This window comes from Schistocerca nitens, chromosome 7, assembly GCF_023898315.1.
Source record: "Schistocerca nitens isolate TAMUIC-IGC-003100 chromosome 7, iqSchNite1.1, whole genome shotgun sequence".
In the NCBI taxonomy this organism is placed as follows: domain Eukaryota; kingdom Metazoa; phylum Arthropoda; class Insecta; order Orthoptera; family Acrididae; genus Schistocerca; species Schistocerca nitens.
Genome location: NC_064620.1, coordinates 256,535,210 through 256,544,604, shown reverse-complemented (window position 1 = coordinate 256,544,604; position 9,395 = coordinate 256,535,210).

The following is a 9,395-nucleotide window of genomic DNA, read 5'->3' as shown; positions in this document are numbered from 1 at the left end:
TATCACTTAGCACATATCAACCAAGAAAATAAATTTCACAAACATGACAAAGTTCAAAAGCGTTAATCGCTTTTTCTAAGAGTAAATATTTTCCATAATTCGGGTAATATAATTCTAATCAATAATTATCTAGAAGTGCGCACTTCTAAGGTATCCTACGATCTTCCTCAGGGCTGCGTTTTCTTCAGTAAAGCATGTCTGTAAACAAAAAAAGGATAGAAACACTAAAGAAACACAATATAACAATAGCTTTTGTTTGGTTACCACGAGGACAGTAATTCTGTAACTTCTACGTTTACAACAGATCACATTTAAAAAGACTATTCTAAATTTCCGCCGTTGTACAGCGATGTGTAGCACTACCCCCCTCCCCCACCTACCCACCGGCGAGTGTAGACGCGACAAGACCATCCGCTGGTACGAGCGGCTAGGTACGCCATCTGGTATCATATGGGGTGTTTCCTAAGATTGCTGCCCCTGTGTCTTGTATGTTTCAAACGTGTAATCCGGAACCCGTACAGACAATTTGAATAGAGATCAACATAAACATGATTTCCGCCCTTTTTATTGCTCTTGAAAACCACACATTGCATGTTGTAACACCATACAGAGAGACCTTCAGAGGTAGTGGTCCAGATCGCTATACACAACGGTACATCTAATACCCAGTAACACGTCCTCTAGCATTAATGCATGCCTATCATGGCATACTGTTCACAAGTTCATCAAGGTGCTGATGGTCCAGATTGTCCCACTTCTCAAAGGTGATTTGGTGTAGGTACTTCGTAGTGGTTGGTGGATCACGTCGTCCATAAACAGCCCTTTTCAATCTATCTCAGGCATGTTCGAAAGGGTTCATGACTGGAGAACATATTGGCCACTCTAGTCGAGCGAACTCGTTATCTTGAAGAAAGTCATACACAATTTGTGCACTATGGGGAAGCGAATTGTCGCCCATGAAGACGAATGATTCGCCTACATGTTGCCAATATGGTTGCATTATCGGTCGGAGGATGGCATTCACGTATCGTACAGCGTTGACAGTGCGTTTAAGGCGTTCATCTATATCGGGTTGCCTCGAAACATGTCTCCGACGGTTGTTTGGTTGAAAGCATATGCGACAGTCATCGGTGAAGAGAACGCGATGCCAATCCTGAGCGGTCCATTCGGCATGTTGTTGGTCCCGTCTTTACCGCGCTGCATGGTGTCGTGGTTGCAAAGATGGACCTCACCATGGACTTCGGGAATGAAGTTGCGCATCATGCAGCCTATTGTGCACAGTTTGGGTCGTAACACGACGTCCTGTGGCTGCACGAAAAGCATTATTCAACATGGTGGCGTTGCTGTAAGAGTTCCTCCGAGCCATAATACATAGGTAGAGGTCATCCACTGCCTCAATAGCCCTTGGGCGGCGTGAGCGAGGCATGTCATCGACAATTCCTGCCTCCCTCTATCTCCTCCATGTTCGAACAACATTGCTTTGGTTCACTCTGAGAGGCCCTTGTTGAAAGCCCTTCCTGGCACACAGTAACAACGCGGACGCGATCGAACCTCGGTATTGACCGTTTAGGCATGGTTGAACTACAGCCAACACGAGTCGTGTACCTCCTTCCTGGTGAAATGACTGGAACTGATCGGCTGTCGGATCCCCTCCGTCTAATAGGAGCTGCTCATGCATGGTTCTTTACATCTACGAGCGGATTTAATGACATCTGTGAACAGTCAAAGTCCATCTTCAGGAGTTCTGGGAAATGGGCTGATGAAAAAATTTTGGATGTACAGGGTGTTAGAAAAAGGTACGGCCAAACTTTCAGGAAACATTCCTTACACACAAAGAAAGAAAATATGTTATGTGGACATGTGTCCGGAAACGCTTACTTTCCATGTTAGAGCTCATTTTATTACTTATCTTCAAATCACATTAATCATGGAATGGAAACACACAGCAACAGAACGTACCATCGTGACTTCAAACTCTTTGTTACAGGAAATGTTCAAAATGTCCTCCGTTAGCGGGGATGCATGCATCCACCCTCCGTCGCATGGAATCCCTGATGCGCTGATGCAGCCCTGGAGAATGGCGTATTGTATCACAGCCGTCCACAATACGAGCACGAAGAGTCTCTACATTTCGTACCGGGGTTGCGTAGACAAGAGCTTTCAAATGCCCCCATAAATGAAAGAGGGTTGAGGTCAGGAGAGCGTGGAGGCCATGGAATTGATCCGCCTCTACCAATCCATCGGTCACCGAATCTGTTGTTTAGAAGCGTACGAACACTTCGACTGAAATCTGCAGGAGCTCCATCGTGCATGAACCACATGTTGTTTCGTACTTGTAAAGGCATATGTTCTAGCAGCACAGGTAGAGTATCCCGTATGAAATCATGCCTGTGAATCGAAGAAGTACAGTACATACTGACGAAACTAAAATCAGCTCTAACATGGAAATTAAGCGTTTCCGGACACATGTCCAAATAACATCTTTTCTTTATTTGTGTGTGAGGAATGTTTCCTGAAAGTTTGGCCGTACCTTTTTGTAACACCCTGTATACACATTGGTCCATTGATCGTGACAAGGCCAAATTTCTCACGAAATAAGTGTCTAACGAAAAAACTACAAAGAACGAAACTTGTCTAGCTTGAAGGGGGAAACCAGATGGCATTATGGTTGGCCCGGTAGATGGCACTGTCATAGGTCAAACAGATATCAACAGCATTTTTAAAAAAATAGGAACCACAATTTTTAATACATATTCGTGTAGCACGTAAAGAAATATGAATGTTTTAGTTGGACCACTTTTTTCGCTTTATGACAGATGGTGCTGTAATATTCACAAACGTATAGGTACATGGTATCACCTAACACTCCGCCAGTGCGGACGGTAGTTGCTTCGTGATACATTACCCGTGTTAAGGTGGACCGTTTACCAATTGCGGAAAAGGTCGATATCGTGTTGATGTATGGCTATTGTGGTCAAACCGCCCAACGGGCGTGTGCTATGTATACTGCTCGGTATCCTGGACGACACCATCCAAGTGTCCGGACCGTTAGCCGGGTAGTTACGTTATTTAAGGAAACAGGAAGTGTTCAGCCACATACGTAACGTCAACCACGACTTCCAACAAATTTTCATGCCTAATTAGGTGTTTTAGCTGATGCCGCGGCTAATCCGCACATCAGTAGCAGACAAATTGCGCGATAATCGGGAATCTCAAAAACGTCGGTGTTGAGAATGTACGTCAACATCGATTGCACACGTACCATATTTCTATGCACCAGGAATTGTATGGCGACGACTTTGAACGTCGTGTACAGTTCTCCCACTGGGCACAAGAGAAATTACGGGACGATGACAGAATTTTTGCACGCGTTCTATTTAGCGAAGAAGCGTCATTCACCAACAGCGGTATCGTAAACCGGCATAATATGCACTATTGGGCAACGGAAAATCCCAGATGATTGCGACAAGTGGAACATCAGCGATCTTGGTGGGTTAATGTATGGTGCGGCATTATGGAAGGAAGGATAATTGGCCTCCATTTTATCGATGGCAATCTAAATGGTGCAATGTATGCTGATTTCATACGTAATGTTCTACCGATGTTGCAATAAGATGTGTTTCACTGCATGACAGAATGGCAATGTACTTCCAACAAGATGGATGTCCGGCACATAGTTCGCGTGCGGTTGAAGCGCTATTATATAGCATATTTCATGACAGGTGTATTGGTCGTCGACGTACCATACCATGGCCCGCACGTTCACCGGATCTGACCTTCGCGGATTTCTGTCTGTTGGGAAATTTGAAGGATATTTTCTATCGTGATCCTCCGACAACGTCTGACAACATGCGTCACCGCATTGTCATTGCATGTGCTAACATTACCGAAGGCGAACTACTCGCTGTTTAGAGGAATGTCGTTACACGTATTGCCAAATACATTGAGGTTGACGGACTTCATTTTGAGCATTTATTGGCTCTGAGCACTATGGGACTTAACATCTATGGTCATCAGTCCCCTAGAACTTAGAACTACTTAAACCTAACTAACCTAAGGACATCACACAACACCCAGCCATCACGAGGCAGAGAAAATCCCTGACCCCGCCGGGAATCGAACCCGGGAACCCGGGCGTGGGAAGCGAGAACGCTACCGCACTACCACGAGATGCGGGCAGCATTTATTGCATTAATGTGGTATTTACAAGTAATCACGCGGTAACAGCATGCGTTCTCAGAAATGATAAGTTCACAAAGGTACATGTATCACATTGGAACAACCGAAATAAAATGTTCAAACTTACCTAAGTTCTATATTTTAATTTAAAAAAAAAACCTACCCTTTAGCAACAATTCGTCTAAAATTGTGAGCCATAAGTTTATGACTATTACAGCGCCATCTATCACAAAGCGAAAAAAGTGGTCCAACTAAATCATTCATATTTTCTGACGTACCAAACGAATATGTAATAAAAAATGAGGGTTCCTATTCAAAAAGACGCAGTTGAAATCCGTTTGACTTATGGCAGCGCCATCTATCTGGCCAGCCCTAGCGCCATCTGGTTTCCCCCTTCAAGCTAGCCATGTTTCGTTCTTTGTAGTTTTTTCGGTTGACGCTTATTTCGTGAGAAATTTGTCCTGGTCACGATCAATGGACCACCCTGTATTTACAGGGTGTCTCACCTAACTCTGCCACCTCAAATATCTCTGGAACAACAAGAGATATTCAAAAACGGTTTTCACCAGCATGAATGTACGGTAGGAGCTTAGGAAACCCAATACTATACGAAATTTTGAAACGCAAACAAACAATACTATTTTCAACACAAACGTGTATTTTTAAATAGGCACACCCTAGTATTTTATACGTAATCAATACCATGAAATACCACAAAAATAATGGCGTTGGTTTCATCAGAATAAGTCAATACATCCCGAGAAATTGCGAAGCGAAATTTACGCTTGAAACAAATGAAGCACACAGCTAGCGCACTTCCTGAGACTCAAGCGTGCAACTCAAGCTGCCGGTAATCGTGATGTGTTTGACGTGGAGTGTTAATGTGTGGTGTGGTATAGTATGACAATACATCACTGGCCTATATTTCGTTGATGGCACTCCTAAAGGGGGATAGTTTAGCCCCTTCTTCGTGCGCGCGCGCGCGCGCGCGCGTGTGTGTGTGTGTGTGTGTGTGTGTGTGTGTGTGTAGTGTTTTTGTCTGTGTCTGTGAAGAGACAGCAAGCAATATAAACGAATAACTGAAGTAGAAAATAATCAATTTTCAATATTTTCAAAACACAATATGAAATGCGGCTGCACTCGTAGTGACTAATTTCGCAAAGAAATATGAGCCTGCACATCCAGTATCATACTTCATCCTAGATACCTTATCAAATGTGATTTCCTATAATGTCTTTCGTAAATGTTGTAGCCCAATTACATGAAAATCTTCTGTGCCGCCGCCTGAGTTATCGCAGACAGATAATAGGCATGAGCCCCCTGAAGTACAGTGTTGGGAAAGGGAGATCCACAGACGAAGCGATAAATCAATCTACGCATGTCGTGAACACCGTTGACGATTTGTACGTTGAGGCATAATGACATAGCTGGAGAGTTTGATAGTTAATATTGTTCAAGAGATTGTAGCAGATGGGTTGCCCCAAGTGTCTCTGAAGTACTCCCATAGAGTACGGGAATAACAGGTAGGAGCAATTGGGATGTACCCGAAAGAACATTGTGGAAAAGAGACACCAAAGGCTGCTTGATGGGCCCTGTTATGGTCCACAGTGTTGGGTTGTTCCCACAGAGCCATTCCTGAACCAGCTTCAAAGTATAATACGAGAGACCGCATCGGCTAATTGTAGTACCTTACAAGTCAAGGGCTCAATTAGAAGAGAATAGCAGGGAAGTTGTTGGACCTGAGTTTCTGTCGGCGTATATACTGTTCAAATAACACGGGAACATAGCCGGCTAACGTCGTCTTCAAAGCCGATATTTCGACAGTTGAACACTCTGTCATTCTGAAGGCAAATCGGCAGCAAATAAGTGCCTTGCTAATCTGTTGAGCCCACTTACAGCCGTACTCCCTAAAAATACGACGACGCACCACAGACACTTGTGAATGTGAAATAATCGGTACCCCAGACCACATCGTCTAGGATGGTGACATTTAAAAAGATGTTACAGTCCAGCACAGTAACGCCTTTTGAAATGCAACAGTCTACAGCGCAGTAGAAAATGAGTAGTCATGGCACAAGCTGAAATCGCTGACAGCCTAAATATCGGCTTCAGAACTGCAAGCCTATATGGCCGAGAGACATCCAAGAAGAGACATCATTCGAAGATACGCACCATAACAGACCATTCGCCTGAAACAGCCTCGATCAGGAACAGGAAGGATTTCCTGAGACCCTGACAGCCATATCCCAATCTGTTCCCTTTGGATGGCACGACAACACAGCCCCTATCAATCCCGAGCCGTGAATCCTAGGCGAAGTATCCAGACAAATGGGCTAGTTTGGTTGTGACACGAAGTACACTGGTATAGTGTAGTGTACTGTAGTACAGTGTAGTTCTGTATTGTATAGCACGGAGGGTAGTATAGTACAGAATTATACATTACAAAAGGTATGATGTAGTACTGCAGCATAGTACAGTAGACCAGTAGCCTTCGGGTTCCCGGATGAGAATGCATCTATGCACCGTATGGCCGAAGGATGGTATGTACTTTTTTAAAATTCTTATTTCGTTACATAGTTATTTTATGTAGAGTTTTTCCTCTTAAGCACCATAATTTTTTCCGTACTAACACATTTAAAATTACGCTTAAGTACTATGTGCTGTATTCATACCAATTCAAAGGGCCTGATTTGGTTCGTTCTCGTATCTAGAGAACAGACTAAAAGGGAAATGTTGTTGTTGTTGTGGTCTTCAGTCATGAGACTAGTTTGATGCAGCCCTCCATGCTACTCTATCCTGTGCAAGCTTCTTCATCTCCCAGTACCTACTGCAACCTACATCCTTCCGAATCTGCTTAGTATATTCAACTCTTGGTCTCCCTCTACGATTTTTACCCTCCACGCTGCACTCCAATACTAAAGTGGTGACCCCTTGATGCCTCAGAACATGTCCTACCAACCGATCCCTTCTTCTAGTCAAGTTGTGCCAAAAACTTCTCTTCGCCCCAATCCTATTCAGTACTTCCTCATTAGTTATGTGATCTACCCATCTAATCTTAAGCATTCTTCTGTAGCACCACATTTCGAAACCTTCTATTCTCTTCTTGTCCAAACTATTTATCGTCCATGTTTCACTTCCATACATGGTTACTGTGGTGTCACCGCTAGACACCACACTTGCTAGGTGGTAACTTAAATCGGCCGCGGTCCTGTAGTACATGTCGGACCCGCGTGTCGCCACTGTGGGATCGCAAACCTAGCGCCACCACAAGGCAGGTCTCGAGAGACTGAGGAGACCTCGTCCCCAGTTGTACGGACAACATAGCTAGCGATTGGACGTGCTAAGCCTTGCTCTCATTTGCCGAGAGATAGACAGTAGAATAGCCCTCTGCTAAGTTAACTGGCGACCACCTAGCAAGGCGCCATTTGTATCAGTGCCTATAGCTTACTAATATTCAAGAGAGATGTATTCCAAGGACTAATTAAAAGTTAAGTAACAAGCATCTACGTACTTTTCTTCTTATTCATTTATAAGTTCTCATGTTCCAGACTTCACGCCCGTCTGCGTTAGCCTTGCGTGCCCTATCGGCTACAGCATTGTGTCTAGGCTGTATGGTCTAGACACAACAGTTACTCCATACAAATACTTTCAGAAACGACTTCCTGACACTTAAATCTGTACTCGATGTTAACAAATTTCTCTTCTTCAGAAAAACTTTCCTTGCCATTGCCAGTCTACATTTTATATCCTCTCTACTTCGACCATTTTCAGTTATTTTGCTCCACAAATAGCAAAACTCCTTTACTAATTTAAGTGTCTCATTTCCTAATCTAATTCCCTCAGCATCACCAGACTTAATTCGACTACATTCCATTATCCTCGTTTTGCTTTTGTTGATGTTCATCTTAAATCTTCCTTTCAAGACACTGTCCATTCCGTTCAACTGCTCTTCCAAGTCCTTTGCTGTCTCTGACAGAATTACAATGTCTTCGGCGAACCTTAAAGTTTTTATATATTCTCCATGAATTTTAATACCTACTCAGAATTTTTCTTTTGTTTCCTTTACTGCTTGCTCAATATACAGATTTAATAACATCGGGGAGAGGCTACAACCCTTTCTCACTCCATTCCTACACACTGCTTCCCTTACATGACCCTCGACTCTTATAACTGCCCTCTCGTTTCTGTACAAATTGTAAATAGCCTTTCGCTCCATGTATTTGACGCCTGCCATCTTTAGAATTTGAAAGAGAGTATTGCAGTTAACATTTGCCTTTACTTAATCTAGCTTCTAAAATAAGTCGTAGGGTCAGTATTGCCTCACGTGTTCCCATATTTCTACGGAATCCAAACTGATATTCCCCGAGGTCGGCTTCAACTAGTTTTTCCATTTGTCTGTAAAGAATTCGCGTTAGTACTTTGCAGCTGTGGCTTATCAAACTGATTGTTCGGTAATTTTCACATCTGTCAACACCTGCATTCTTTGGGATTGGAATTATTATATTCTTCTTGAAGTCTGAGGGTATTTCGCCTGTTCCATACATCTTGCTAACCAGATGGTAGAGTATTGTCAGGACTGGCTCTCCCAAGGCCGTCAGTAGTTCCAATGGAATGTTTTTCTACTGCCGGGGCCTTGTTTCGTCTCAGGTCTTTCAGTGCTCTGTCAAAATCTTCACGCAGTATCGTATCTCCCATTTCATCTTCATCTACATCCTCTTCCATTTCCATAATATTGTCCTCAAGCACATCGCCCTTGTATAGACCCTCTATATACTCCTTCCAGCTTTCTGCTTTCCCTTCTTTGCTTAGAACTGGGTTTCCATCTGAACTCTTGATGTTCATAGAAGTGATTCTCTTATCTCCAAAGGTCTCTTTAATTTTCCTGTAGGCAGTATATATCTTGCCCCTAGTGAGATAAGCCTCTACATCCTTACATTTGTCCTCTAGCCATAGCTGCTTACCCATTTTGCACTTACTGTCGATCTCATTTTTGAGACATTTGTATTCCTTTTTGCCTGCTTCATTTACTGCATTTTTATATTTTCTCCTTTCATCAATTAAATTCAATATTCCTTCTGTTACCCAAGGATTTCTACTAGCCCTCGTCTTTTTACCTACTTGATCCTCTGCTGCCTTTACTACTTCATCTCTCAATGCTCCCCATTCTTCTTCTACTGTATTTCTTTCCCCCATCCTTGTCAATTGTTCCCTTATGC